Here is a 15,967-nt window from a genome sequence, read left to right as displayed (position 1 = left end):
TTTTTGGCATACGTTCATTATCTACACGTAGAATGCCATAAAAGACTAGAAATAACCACCTAAAAATAATATCCCTGAATTTGAGCCACGATGATTCTTTCTAGAAGTACGCAAAATATATTTTAACATAAGCTCTCGTTTACTTTGATTCTTCTCCTAGAAATATAAAATTAAGTCACTAGGTATAAACATATTCCAGTTCTTTATATAAACTAGAAGAATTCAGTAACTGACACAGAAATGCCTATTGTTAAGCTACTGCTTTTTACTTGAGAGAGTCACAGCTGGCAGTTTGGCTGGACTTTGACACCTGGAAGTGAAGGTAACATCTTTACGTTTATAACGTAGACCATGGAAATGGATTATGCTGAAACTGGAATAGCTGTTACTTTTTCTTTATTTTCCAATCATATTATAGTTAGAGACATAAAAGGTGTGTTAGGGATATCAAATTCTCCAAAGCCTATAAAAAATTCCTCAATAAAGTGCAGTGTACTTGGAGTATTTATCACATCTGAAAAATTCCCAAGATGATAGTTTTTACATGAAGCTTAAGAAATACTGGCAATATAAGAGACTTAGAGAAGATTAAAAAGCTAGTTAAGCTGCAGAGAGAGAGATCTAAAGTCTGCTAAGACGATGAGATGGTAACCTTTAACATTGAAGGTGATTATCACTTTCACTGTCTTACAGGTCTTTCAGTTTTCTACTGAAAACATAGAGAAATAATTATTTCCTTGAAGCATATTCAATGCAGTAATTTCACACTCAACTGGAACAGGCTTGGTCTTCCTCCCTCCTCACGCAGACAAATTAAGCGTGCAGTACCTACAGACCACGGTTTGATGGACGGCTGAATTCAAGACGAGCACTTTCATGACCAACAGATCAAATAATTATTTTAATTCCAGTCATGTCGATCCTATGTACCCTAAACTCATGTCCTCATCTCCAGCTGTTTCCATGACATTCCTATCCCAATGTTCTCAGTTCCTTCTCTACATTTCTACAGCACATCCATATTCCTGAATTGCCCCATGACACTCCCGTGGTATCCACAGGCCCCAACACACAGTCTCCATCACATACCATCACAGCCCTTGCTAGGACCCTCCTCAGTCTGAGACCCACCCCATAGTCCCCCTCCCAAACCCCGCCCTACTGTCATCTGCTTCTCATGTCTGCTACCTACTTTTTTTTGGCTTGCTCTGGATACATATTGTGACTGTTTCAGGGGTGTGCTTGTGTCCATGAACTAGCTAGTAACTGGCCCAGGGCTGCTCCCCGCACCACGTGGGCAGCTGGTGTTCTCCTGTGTTTGGTACTGGTGCTAAACAAGATCAGATTCCAGGGTCAAAATGTTTCGAGCTAATTGCACTCGCAATGTCTGCATGAGTTGAACTCAAGTATAAGCCGGTCCTCTCTGAGTTTCCGTGTCTGATGAGCAGTTGGTTGTCTCCATATAACAGCCAGAGTACAAGGTGACAGGTAAGCTTTACGGATAATCAAGGTGCTAGCACTACATGTATATCTGAATCCCGAGTTAATGCAATAGCAAAAGTGTTGCTACAAGGGTCTCTCTTCTCTATCCAGCTGTTGATTTTGAGAAAACAAGTAGGAACTGAATATTTGAGACATCTTTCTCTACATAAAATTGGATTTAAATTGGCTCAAACATCCAAAAATCGCTGAAGAGATTGATTCTCTCTTCACATGCTTGAATACTCCATGATTACTGCCTATGGAAACAAGACTAAAAACCAGTAATATTTCTAATTTACTTCAACAGAGTTTGTGCATCACCAATGACCTTGACCAGGTCACTTCTATCTAAATTATTTAATCATGGATTCAGGAACTACATTTTATCGCATACAGAAATATTGGTCCAAGAATTCAGACTGTTTTCCTTATGGAAGTTGAAAGTCCCAATGTTGGGGTACTAACCAGTTACAGTAATGATCTGTGTTATGCTATTATTAGAAAAAGTGCTACAAATTCCTTTGCTGCCATTTTCTGAGTGGCTGTATTTCAGAAATGCTATCTGTGTACACAGCATTTGCAGTGTTCTCAGGAGTCTTGGGATTCTACCAAAATTTCTATAACCTAAAAGAGTTATTCTGCCTTTCAGGCCCTTATCTACAAATATATTTTTATAGCTATACAAATTTACAAATATAATTTCAGCAATACATTTCCACCACGGAGTCCAAACTATAACTGTAGTCTAACTAATTAAAGACCCTTTGCTTTTGATCATGGAAAGATACAATCATAGAAACTAGATCAACAAAGGAACTATCCATGCATAAAACAAGTTTCAATATTTCTACTAATGCAAGTGACTGAACATCTTAATGAGGAGCTTACATTCACCAGAGGTCTGTAATTCACTTGACTTTGGCATTACATTCTTCTGAATACTCCTGTATGAATAGTGGCTGAACTCCTCTGACACTTGAGAAACTTGTCCGTAAAAATCATTTCTTGATAATGTGGCAGTGCAATTTAATTGTCTAAGTCAGTTTCTTCCTTTCTCTGTCAAGTTAGAGGAGGTTACAATTCTATATATGCACTTATATGTAGTTTTATCAGAAAACAAGCCAATAAAACATTCATTATTAAAGAAATCATTTTTATTTCCTTATTTTGTTGTACACTCCAGGTTTATACTGCATGTTTCATTTTGAAAACTTGGTTATGCCTAATCCGTGTGGAGCTTTAGGGCTAGTAATAGGGTTGCATCAACGACAGTACATGACTGCTGATGTCGTTCTTAAGACCGTATGGTAACCTAGGGTGGCCTCAGCACAGTGACCGTTTTTCCTGTATGTTACCTAGAGCTAAGAGACTTCACTGGGGCTAAGTTGGACTCACAGAGTGGAATAGCTTGGCAGCAGGTGGATAGGCCAGCAGCCACTTCCAAGCAGCATGATTAAGATTTCCTGGCAACATAAGCAATAACTGGCAAAAGAGACAGAAGGGGCCATCTATCTGCACATGCCAATACTGGGTGATAAAGTTTGCTGCTTTGGCAATAGGCCAAACAGGAATTAAAATTTTCTAAAAAAATGTTAATGTCTATGTTCCAAGTAAAAAAATTACCATGTTCATGCTCAGTAGCCTTTCTTCTAGGGAAAAAAATAAAAAGTTATATTACTACCACATCATTCTCGTTAGTTCCTTTCATTTATTTTTTAAAAATTGTTACAATTGCTGATATTCTTGGGAAGCATTAACTGCACAGGACTGCATGCTTTTACGCACTCATGCTCTGTCCAGTAAATTCCATTTGAACCTGTCTTTTATCAACAGTAATGTTTATATTTAGGCTCCTATATGGCCTCCAGACGTCATGGTGTTACTCCAAGTGCAACAAATAGTTACCAGGAAAATAACTGAAAGGAAGGCACAAAACCTAAATCTAGATATACAGAGTATGGGTAAAGAAAGTATTTTATTACATGTAGCCCTCTGGAATAAAGCCAGCATGCCCTGTCTGAAAGATCAATTTTTATCAGAGAAACCCTCAAAACTTCTTCTATTTGATCCAAACATCATTTTTCCAATTTTGCATATTACTTCACCCAGTAAGTGAAACTGATGGAGACTACTTACAGGAGAAAGTACTGAACAGTGGGCAAAATGATGACAGAGCAGGTCCAAGGACAAAAAGAAGAATATACTCATATGTTTGATCTTGCTTTGCCTCTGGAATTGACAAACTCCAATAACATTCTGCTACTGTGGCATAATTTCTCACATTTTTACACAACTTTATAAACAAACATAGAGAAACACTGCTGAGATGAAATTTTTCATTTTAAAATCTCGTGTATATTAAATCACCTGTAGCTCTATTTTATGTAGCTCTGTCTAAAAATAATCTGTAGTATCCAACTGAAAGATTTTATTCAGTATTTCAAGTGCCACTATTATCCCTTTCAGCCACAATGAGTCAATAAGGGGTGTTGATGGACATCCATTAATTCCATGTTTGCAAATCTTCACTTCCAGAATCCACTCAGATTAGGGATCCTGTCAAATCTGGGTTTCCTTAGTTATGTTCATTAAAAAACTATACTGAAAAACTAATAAAATATATTCTGATTTATTTACTAGGCAAATCATTGCCTAATTCTCTAAGTAATTATTTATTGTCCAAACAATTAGTTGTCATGACTTCAGACTAAAAGCTGTCCAGAACTGATTTTTGATTGGAATTTCATGTGACCTTATAAAAATACTAATGATTATATTTTACAGACTTTCAGGGGGAAAAAAAAGAAAAAAAAACATGTTAATGAACACTTCTTATGATGTATGAGGGTAGTATTTTGGTTAGTTCTATTTCTAGTTGATTATTTTCTGTGTTGTGGTGATGTAGAATTGTTAGTTTTCACATTTATGCCACTTGCACTTTTAACTTTAGATGACTGTGCCAGTGCATTCAGGGTTCCTTTTTTAGTGGCTGGCAATGTGGCAAGGGGAAGAAGAGGAACATAAGAGAAATTCTGATCTTGTTTTAAGGGGGAATTGTTGTTTTGGCATTTTTTTATTCAACATAAACCAAATATTTGGAATGATATTATACTGGCAATGCTTTCACTCAATTTGCTGAGGATAGAGACCTTGACATCTGCAACTTTAGTAGCAGAAATGAATACAATTACTGCAGAGCTTCAGTTACACAGAGAGGAAAACAAAACAGAGTACGATATATTATTCCATCCAAGAGAAATCTTTGCACTGCCATTCTTCCAAACCTACTTCTGGAATTTTAGCAAATTCATAGGAGTTGCACTTTGGATTTGTTTGCTTTTTCTCTTGTGATTCTGTGTCCTTTTCTATCTTTCTAGTCCAGTTTATGAAGACTGTATATATCAGTCAAAAAAAAAACCACAAACAAACCAAAAAAACACAAAACCCAGAAAAAAACACATTCACTTTAACATAACATTAAGAAGTGCAAGTGAATGAATTCTGCTGAAGAATATGCATAGCCTTAAGATATATCTAGTCATTCACTTAAAGGAAATTTTACTTTTCTGAATACCATCAAATAGCTGATATTTATGGCCATACCAGAACTATTGAAGTTACTGATTACTTTCGATCTGTGAAAGATCAATGTTTCTTCTTAAACTGGCTGAAATTAGAAAACTTTTCCAGCTTTGAATACTCTGAATATAATAATCCTGATGTGAAGAAAGGAACAAGAATTCTCAGACATCTGAGGGTAACAATGCTCAGGGACAGAGTACTCGAGAGGTCTTCTCACGATGTATGCATCAGATTAGCATTTAGTGCTTTGCAACCCCAGCAGGTCATTGCTACTGATACCCTCTTTAGTAATTCTGGACCAACTCCAGAAAGATCTGAACAAATGAGTCTTGGGTCTTGGAATGCCCTTCAACAGTAAAATCAAAATGTGGCTAAGGATATCAGTTATGCCACATTAAGAACCTAACAAATATATTAAACTAATCAATATATATAAATAGTGAAGAAGGGCTGTCATTCCAAAACTGTCCACCTCTAAAGAAACCCAAAGCCTCAGATACTTGATTTTGTGTTTTTTATGTAACCTGTGTTCAGAGATGGCAGATGAATCTTCAGCACCTTTCAAAGTCAAAGGGAAAGGCTGTAGTTCATTATACATTTAGTGACATTAACAACTTATCAACCCTTGCCTCAGGCCACTGGTTGCAGTTAATTCATAAGCCTCTCCATTGTGCCAGTATAGCTGCTTGCAGCAAAACGGCTTGGAAACTGATCCAGGTGAAAACCTATCCTATTTTTCTCTGGTTATCCTACTTTTTAGCTGGATTAGTTCCCTGATTTTTTTCACTGTGCAACTAAGCAAACAGCTATGTGGGGACAATGATGGGACACACAGGAGGTCAGGAGTGAGTGGGTGGCAGCAGGATGGGGATCTGCTTAGGGTTGCTCTGGCAGCACTGAAACCAGATGTCTAATCAGGAACTAAAGACCCTCATCATGGAGCCCTTCTTTTATTTTAAGTTTTCCTTCAGGAAAAGAAAAAAAAATCAGAAAACAAGCCTAATTTGTCATTCCAATAATAGCTCATAAAGGAAAGTAAATTTCTTTTTCTGGCTGGTGTTAATAATATTTACATTGGAAAGGTCTAGGGCAATCTCCTTGAAAATACATTTGTTTTCTGCACTATCCACAACCCATTAGTTAGATAAAATAAAAATCTCATAGCTCAGAGCTTTTTGGGTACTTGCTCAATTTAAAGCTTTGATTTCACTCAAACTCTTTGTACATAATTCAGCAAACTAACCATGAAAAATATACCAAAACTAGAGAGAAAAGGGTTAACTATGAATAATTCAAATCCTATTCTAATTGCTTTCTTATTATTATTTCTAGTTTTAAGAAGACTATTTAGCTAACAGTACAAATCCCTCTAATAATGGTGTTCCGGTGTAGTATTTTTGAGAAATCTCTTTGCCTGTTCTTCCTCTTTGCTTCCTCAACATGACCCACTTCTCTTTCATCCACACATGAGCACCCACTTAGTTAATTGTGTGTGATCACTAAACACAGAAACATGAAGACATGAGCATCCTCAGCTAGCCATGTGCACAGAAACAAAATCTCTACCCTTCAAGGACAGAGTAAATTCTGCTAAGCATTTTAAAGCCAAGGCAGGTCATTGAAGTTATTATTAGCTCTAACTAGCACTCCCACAAGCTGTTGAATTCTTTACCTGCAGCCAAAGGGCATTCAATATGGTGCAGAATTTGCAAAGGTCTTTGAAAGAATCAGAGAAATAGCTCCTCTTTAGAAACACAGGTCTATTACATGTGAATAAGCTTTTGGTAAAATGATATCTGATCTGTGTACCAAGTGATCTACAGAAGCAGAGATACGATAAAACTATTCCAAAATAAAAGAACTCTACAAATGTCTAAACAGAATCTTAATGGGAAAAGGAAGATGTGTGGCCTTACTAATTATAGTTGTGCTATATTTTATACTTACTAAGTATACACTAGAAGCAGGTTACAGACAAATAATTCATACCTCCATCTCAGTTACAATACTGTTCTTTCAAGTTAGTGATTTATGTAGCAAATTGAAGACAAGTCTGTATAAAAACTGAGTTCTTTCCTCTTGTGACCAGTCCCCACTCCCCCTGAGAATTGCAGAGATCTGAACTGAATCACAGGGCTCCAAAGAAAATGCTGATCCTAATTGTGAAAGCAGTTGAGAACTGATAAAAGCTCAGTAAGCCATCACTTCTGTATGTTAGGCACATTTCTAACAAAGTACTATAACAGGGAAGCCTGGCAATTGCGCTCATTAGTAAGAAGCACTGCTACTTTAAAGACAGAACACTAGAAGGATTTATTTGAAAGAGGGGAGAAAGAAAATGGGTTAAAATCAGCCATTTTGGGTCTACAAGATAATCCACAGTATGATCTACAGTCTAGAGATAAATTTTCTACAAAGAATAAGCAAAATTCTAACAGGAAAAGCAACATATAATGAAAAATTAGACTATAATATTTTTTTCTCACCTAATATATTCCTACTTAATATGTAGGAACCTGGCACAGAAAGGATTAATCTCCAAAACAAGTACATCATTATTCTCTAGAGCAAGAAGGAAGTCTGAAAAGATACAGACAAGACCTATCTCTAATTACTGTTACTTGCAAAAGTAAAAAGCAGAGAGCGAAAAACAGACCAAATGCTGCCATATTTGCAAAAGAGCCAAGGCCACAACTCCACCACAAGCTTCACTTGCCATTGTGCTTTCATATTCATTTTCATACCGCCAATGTCAAATCAGACAGCTGGGAACAAGGACCCGAAGATATGCAGCAATCACTCCTGCACGACGCAGCACACCAGGCTTTGGGGCTGCAGTGGTCAATCAGCCCCTTTCGACTTTATGCCATCCTTAACGTGCCACCCCAAAATTTTAAAGAACAGTAACATAACTCCAAAGCACCTGTAATATTAATGGCCAGAGTTTTAGAGTGATCAGTATTATTATCTCTGCTTCAAGAGACACCAAAACAAAACAAAACAAAACAAAAAACACTAAATCAAGCTTTAGCTACTGTCAGGCAGTAAGTACTCGGTGCCAGGAGTGGAATCCATACCTTTAACCTCACAGGTCCATTCTTGAAGCCCCTACTTGCCATTTTCTTTGTTACTCTACAGACAGCTATGTATTTCCTCTAAAACTAATATACAGATAACTTCAAATACTGGCCTTATCCCCCAGTAACATTACCATTAGGAAGATGAATCAAGGCCAGTGTTGATGTAGGATACTACTTTTTGAATAGAAACTGCCAGAAACTGAAGCATGTGAGTAGCCGCCAAAGAAATCTCACTAATTTTCACTAATCTCACTGCCATTTTCACTAATGTGAGATGTGCATTTGTACTGTTTTCATTAGCTAGATACTTGATTTTCTGACACCAGGGCAAAGCTATACGGTATAGTTTTGGGAACATGCTCAAATGAGTTTCTTCCTTCAGTATTATGCCACCAGCTGAAGGGTGAAATAATTGCCAGCAAGTGCATTGAGTGTTGCTAAACTAATTAGTATAATGGGAATCGTGGAACTAATTCCCCAGACATCTAACTAAAATCTTGGCTTTTAAACACCATGATAGAAATTATCATCAAATGCATCAGGAGCCCTTTCCTTCCTTGATGCAATAAGACAAACTCGTCTACAGGAACAAGCATTGCTGTCCCAGAATCAACTCTCAGAAAGGAAAAAAAAATATAGAGAGAGAACTGATAGTAATGATCCTAACACAACTGGCTCATTGAAGTCATTACAAAGTTAAGTGAAGGTTGCCAAGCACTGATGGTGTAATAGGACCCTGGGATGCCGGGGCTCTGCGTTTAGCGAGTCATTTTACCAGATAAATAGAAGCTAGACACATTCAAAGAATGAGGATGGTGTTGTAGGAGACATAAAGATGGTTTCCAATTGAGCAAAATTTGAGCACTGAATACAAATACAGATATTATTTCAGAAATCTCTAAATCTCCCTCTCTTTTTTTTTTTTGTTTTGTTTTGTTTGTTAATGCCACTATTCTGTACTGAGAGGTCATGGTTCTGGTATCTCAGGACTAGAAAGCATGTGTCCTACTGTGTTCACTGGACAACTTTAAAATGAAAATAATCAAATATATAATGCATATTTACAAGCAAAAAAAAGCTCAGCTAAATTGAATATGAGAATTGGTGTTTCACTCACAATTTCACTTATTAATGGTTATTTACCTTATCTCGAAATCATTTTCAATAAAGTAAGACAGCCATATTATAAGCTTGCCTTCAATACAACTTCCATGCTGTTCACACATCCTGCATGTTCAGCAGGTCACAGTAAGCCACTTCATTAACACTTCTTGGAAGCATCAGGAGATTACTTTTTGCTTATTAAAAATTTGCAAGATTTTTTAAATCAAATAAAGAGGCGTAGAAAACAGGCACTCACACAGCATTCAAAACTTTACGTTGAAACTGGGTTTAACAAAAAGCCCCTTATTTTATAGATTGTTAGTGAATAAGGCTTACCTTGTGAATTATGAGGAATATAACAATGGGTCTTGGAGAAGAAATTGAAATGGTACAAAAAAGCCACGCACATAATCATTGTATTTGAAGATTCTTATAATTCACAAGCAACTTTATAAGGTCTCATAATTAAAGTGAATGGTTAACAGTCAGGCCTCCACATTTTTTAAACTATGCTATATCAAATCTATATGATAATGTTCCTTTTTAAGATTATATTTACAACGTGTAAACAAATTTTATATTCTGGTGGCTGACACACTTAAAACAAGTGGCAAGAAATTAGATACAATGCATTATTATATTTTTACTTTTAGTACTGTGAGACTGTATGAAATTTTGTTGACGAAATATCATTGTCAGAAAAACATTTTGTTCTAGTAACAACATAAATGTGCAAATTTTCTCTCTTTTTTTCCCCCTCTTCATGATGTGCCTAGAAAAATATTTATACAGAATCCTTTCCACCTCCTGGAAGGTACATCTTTGCTTGGGAAAGTTTCCCATTACCTTAGAAACACAACTGTCTCAAACCTGAGTTGTTTCACACCGAATCAGCCTCGTACCTCCCTTTGCCAGCTCCTCCTTGTTCCCACAACCTCCCTCTGCCAGGCACAGCCCGACTGCAGCTCGCGTTGCAAACCCCCCGCCCTGAACTCACCCCCACTGAAGAACATGCACTTGTCTTTCTAGGCAGGCTAGGCTTGACACTGCTGATGACAAATGGGAAGACAAAAGCTACACATTAATGTAGGGTGGATGAAACCACTCGATTCCTGCTGGCAGACAGCCCTCTGCCTGCTTTCCACATGACATGCTTCCTAACATAATTCCCTTTCATTGCGGGGCTCTGGAGAATACCTGGAACCGTAGGAAGAGCGAGACCAAGTCTTGACAGCCAGGATTTAGGCTCATTTAAAATATCTTTGAAACAGGGCCATATCCCTAAAAATCCATCTTTGATTTATTTTTTAATGAGTTCAATTCTTCCTAAACCTATTTATAAATTGGAACTCCTTCACATTATGCATGCTGAATATCTTGCTAGCTACATTTTATTTTTAGAAGACTCCTTTGCCTGACAATTTTGCAGATTCTACTCAACCAGTCTCTGATAAATTCAAATTAAAAACATGATAATTAAATACAGAGAAGTATTTCATCCTGTCATAATCTTTGGCTGTCTGGAACATCAGAAGCTGTTATAAAGAAACTGATTTGTTGCCATAGCAATAAGGAGAAAGATACCTAGAAGTTTGTCTGCGTTAATTAATCTGTTGTAAGATAGTTTTTAGTGGAAAGCTCAACCCAGCAGGCAAATTTTCAGCATTCTGCATAAAATTTGGTATTTGAAGAGATGTTTATTCTCTCATTCCAGCTCTACCATTGGTTCAGATTGCAGTTCTCTTGTTTCTGTGGCCCATTCCCTATTTTCTCCAATGCAGAGAAAATCCAGAGGTGACTGGCCTCAGGTAACAGATTCTGTGACACATGTCGAACAGTTGGTAGGATTTACAGCTAAAGTAAATCACAAACAGAAAAATACAACAGAGGGTTCTCCTAATGAAGCCCTTATTTTGTTGAGCAATACTTTATCTGAGATGCCATAAGTAACTTGAAGCTTTCCTGTGTCTCCAGACTTGAAAGCTCCATATTTCTTTCCCTACAAGACAGCCTGCCTTCATTTTTAGGAAATATATTCAGTCTGCAGTCTTGCTGAAAGGTAACTTTGCTTTCAAGTTGGCAAACAGACCAGCTACCGTGTCCTCTCTGAATACAGCTTTTATCAGGCAGGTCTAGCTCCCACTTTCAGTACCACACGCACAACCACTACAGCACTTTGTTAAATGGACGATGTTCGGTGAACATGCCTTGGGCATGTCTGGGCCAAAACCAACACAGCAGTAACAGGATTTAAACTTATAAGGGAAATTACACATATTCCAAGACTACATTGGCTTTTAATTTATGCCTCCGGACAATGTTATCTTTCGCAGTGGCACAGAGCAGAAAAAAGCACAACTCTACAAAGCCAAAAGCCCTGTAGGCGTGGGAGGGCCCCGAGGGCCCAGGACTGCTGCTGTAATGGATGCCAGTTGTCCTGGTTTCCCACATCAATACTGTGTCTTTGCACCAGCACCACACTTACGACACGTGGAACCGTGCTGGATTGTCCAAGCACGTTCCCTGCATTCTGGCCAAACGTTTTGCTTGCTGAAACGTTCACACCTTGCAGAGCCAAGGACAAGATTACGAAAACTCACTCAATTGTAATCTGTTGCCTAGGAGATCTCAGATACTTCAGTGCCAGAGAACAACTTTCTACCCTAGGCTGAAATGCTACAGTAAACTTACCTGTTTTACTGCCAAACTACATTCAACAGAACATAACGGTTATTTGACTGGAGGAATCAAGGAACTGAATTAGAAGCTATTTTGAAGTGTGGCTGCTGCTCACTGTATCTTTCTGTCCCGCACCTAGCCCTAGGCTCTACCCGTCTGGGATGATTTTGTGCTGCAGACACACTACTTGGTATGGTTCCTGTCCAGAGGAATATATGGGCCAAACAGAACTGACTATAGCAAGGTTATTACTTAGATTTTATGTTTTATTTATTAGGCATTGGAGAGAGAGAATGAGGAATCTCTGAAGATTTTTTATCCTTTTCCCACTTTTCATTCATTCCAGCCCCAGCACAGACTGTCCTGGGAACTGTTCTTAATCACAGTAGATAGCAGTAGCCCTTTAAAGGTCTAGGAACGAACCATGGACTATGCTGTTTCCACCTGGACTTCAGGATGGCAGAAACTCACATAGTTTGACAGACACCAGCTGAAAATTTCTAGCCTACTAAAAGACTAACTTCTTTCACCTTTGTGCCAGGGACAAAAGAGATAGGTGAATGTGAACTAGAATTTTGTTTTCTAATTGCATGCTTTTATTCTCCACTTCTCATGCAATAAAAGAGGCTATTTTAATTCCATCTAGAATTGGGAGGAAAATATTTAAATAGCATTGTTCCTCTTCCATGAATATTTCAGGTATACATTTCAGACAAATAACTTTTCAGTATCTGAAATGCATCAGGAAATGCTGAGCTGGGAGAACTATATTAGGGACATAGAAATTCTTCAGCACACATGAAGCAAACTTATGAATCAGTTCCACTGGCGGCTGTCCTGCGGATGACAAAAGAATCTAACAGATAAAAAGCTACCAAAATGAAACTGGAATGTTGAGAACTTTGGACAATTTTGTTACTTCATTTCCACTTGATTCTAGCTAGAACTGCAAACATGCTGAAGCACCATGAGAAATGCAGCCCTTGTGATACCTCTTGCCTGATTTCTGGGAAGCTTCCAGTGCATTCCAAAGTTCACAGCCTGATGTACTGGGACATGCACACAAAAACGTGATGTGAAATTTCCAGATCAGTTCAGTGTGGCAGACTAGCAAAGTTCAGCTGGCAAAGGTGGGTGAACATCTCCTAGGATGGTTTTACAAAAAACGATTGTGAAGGAAGTATGCTTAATACAAAATGAACATTCATTTTAAGGAATGATTCTAACTACATTTCAGCAAACTTTTCCCAAAGGATGGCTACAGACACAGAGCATCAACTCAGGACTGCACAGCACTACTGAGGAAACATTTGTCGAAAAGCTAGAATAACTGCTGTATAAATTTAGAATTCAGAACACTGTAATTACATAACAGCATAATTGCATTTAATTACCTGAAAGCTTAGGAAAGAACTTCTGCAGAATAAAGGAAACTCTTCCTTCAGTTAATGGAAGGTTTTGCTAATAGGTTTGTTAGGTCTAGGTAGAAGAGAAGGTATTTTCTGTTTTAAAAACATCATGCTGTCTAAGTGAATCCATAGAGAGAATTCCGGGAGTTATTAAACTCACTGCAGAGGGGTAATAGATGGACCTAATTCAAAAGGAACCGAGTAGAGAGTGACTTTTCCTGCTTGCAATGCCAGTTGTTTAGTTTAGGCAGTCTCCCATAAATCTGAACAAAATCCATGACGCTGCTGCAAAACGCAATGTAAGAGGACAAATTGCTTCACTTTCTTTTCCCACAATTGACCCGCCCCCCGCCCCCCGGAAAAGGTTTGATATATCTCCAGCTGGTGGCTACAGGAGCCTGAGAAGCAAGCAATACCCACCAGTGCCCAGCACATGTGTATGCGGAATATCTATTATCAGGTACACACTTTTTCAAAAACAACAACAAAACAAAGAAATAAAAAAAATCCACCAAGAAAAATAACAGAATTTATTGTGCAACGACTTTGCTTACCTCCTATTGTCTTGTAAAATATACATTTCTTAAATTTGTCAAGTCAAATCAGTTCATTGCCTTTTATTAATCTGAACTTCTTGCTGGGAAGTAGCAGCTCTTGTTCCCAAATGTTATCATCAACAGTGAGAGTTACTACCTAGATGTCCAGCTAGATAGTTGTATGTCCCTAATGTTTAAGTCAGGCTTACCTTCCTTATTTTCTTCACATACTTATTCCATCAAAATCAATATACTTATGAGTACACAAAACACTCAACTTCTGCTAAAGTTTATTATAGCTGAAGCTATCAGAATACTCTATTATGACAAAGTTCAATTTTTTAAATTTCCAAAAACCAGAGGCATGACATGCCACTAGAGAATTCTGCCTTGTAAAAGCCATCACTAAGGAGGATGCACAGTTAAAACTGGACTGGACAGGCAAACTGGTGCTTAGTGAAAGGGAACGCAGCAGCAGCCTTCCAAAGTTAGATTTCATTTCTGCTATGATCTATGGCTGAATCCACCTGTTCACTTAATACAAAGTGACTGACTAACCAAGATTTCCCCCTAGCTTCCTCCAAATCTATTGCCCAATAGTTTCAGTCTAGTAAGAACTATTTCAGTGATGAACCAGTTTTAAACATATCCTTTTTTTCCTTAGACTCTGCATGGAGAAAAATAAATTGTTCTACTGCCTGGTCACACAGTATAACAATTATTGCTAAAAATATTTTTCAATTTTTTTAAAGGATTCTACCAATCTTGATGAACATTTTCTCTAGCAATACTGAAACTCCTGAAATAAAATCTGATGCTCGCTTTTTAAGAAAACAAAACAGCACGCACAACTCCCGGACTGAAAACCATCCTTCTTTTTTTTCTTCTGTTATTAGAGAATAGAAAGAAAATGGTTAACACAATTGAGATGCATAGTGGGTACTGCAGAAGGAAGAAAATCCAGCAGCACACAGAAGTGTCCAACATGCTGAGCTAGGGAATGTGAACGCTTAGACCTTTGTTTCTCTGCTAATACACCATTAACTCTCACACTGTACAAGATATCAGTGTGAATGCACTTTATACATATCCCTCTTCCCATAACAATGTAAAGATCACTAGAACAGTGAAGGACTGTTAGGGAATATTTCTGCTACCATCATTCCCTGTCAGTAAAGGGCAGAATACAGTGTTTGATGATTTCTTTAGCTAATAATTATATGGCAGACAAAATGTCCAAATGTCCATACTGTTTTTGTTAAATTTAGGAACTTTTGATAAACCCAAGCCAACTGGCACACTACTAGAATAGAAAGGTTTTCCCTACTTACTTTTCTGTGGTTTTCCACAGTGGTCTCCAAGGAGAACCTGAGAAGAACTGGATGGTGAATAGGTCTCAGTAGGTGTTCCCCTGCCAAAGTACTGTGGGATTCTTTCAGTAGCATTGACTAGTCTGCCACCAGCTGTAAGGAAATTTGGGTGCCATTAGTATGCTGAAGATGTTCAGCTTATTTTCTATTTTTTACCAGATCAGAAATGCCATTTTCAGCCAAAAGGCAGACAGGAATGAGAACAAACTTGGCTGAAGCTGGTTCTGCAGTGGACAGAAGCCATGCTGGCAGTGCAGCCTCTCTGCTTCATCTGGGAACTGATATCAGCATCTTTTGGCTGTTTCAATGTCAAGGTGCAGCTGACATTGAAACATTGACATCATTCCAGCCTGAAAAGCAGTCCCCAACCAGAGATCACTTCTCTTATCATGCACAACTATAATGACCAAGACAGGAGAGGCGACTTTAAAAATTTTATTCTTTTTTTTTTTTTTTTTAATAGATGGGGACATGCAGGGAGACTGGAGTCTCTAGAACTTGCTTCAGTGACAGGATGTTTCCTACATGCAGCAGCATGCACAGCATCTTTTTGGATAAAACATATGGTACTGGTCTAATGTTTGGTTGCTTTGGTATAGGAGAGGGAAGAGTTCAATTGCATATCTGAGGATGTGGATTTGCTGAGTCCATATAAAACAACACAATACAATAGGAGGCTACAGCATTTTATAAAGTAAATATTAAACACAATGGTGTTTGTTTTT

General features: G+C 37.8%; 1 protein-coding gene and 1 long non-coding RNA gene across 4 annotated transcripts in view; one reads left to right on the top strand and one right to left on the bottom strand.

Annotated features, from left to right (window-relative positions):
• Positions 1–15,967, top strand: part of LIPC (lipase C, hepatic type) — a 49,089-nt gene that overhangs the window by 2,825 nt on the left and 30,297 nt on the right. The window lies entirely within an intron of this gene.
• LOC136791726 (uncharacterized) overlaps positions 1–15,967 on the bottom strand; it is a 139,668-nt gene that overhangs the window by 93,533 nt on the left and 30,168 nt on the right. For all 3 annotated transcript variants that reach the window (XR_010834331.1, XR_010834332.1, XR_010834330.1), the window contains exon 2: positions 15,204–15,967. This exon is cut by the window's right edge. This is a non-coding gene — a long non-coding RNA (uncharacterized lncRNA). The remainder of the gene's footprint in view (positions 1–15,203) is intronic.

The sequence above is a fragment of the Anser cygnoides genome, chromosome 11 (assembly GCF_040182565.1).
Source record: "Anser cygnoides isolate HZ-2024a breed goose chromosome 11, Taihu_goose_T2T_genome, whole genome shotgun sequence".
In the NCBI taxonomy this organism is placed as follows: domain Eukaryota; kingdom Metazoa; phylum Chordata; class Aves; order Anseriformes; family Anatidae; genus Anser; species Anser cygnoides.
This window is presented reverse-complemented; position numbering and strand designations above follow the sequence as displayed.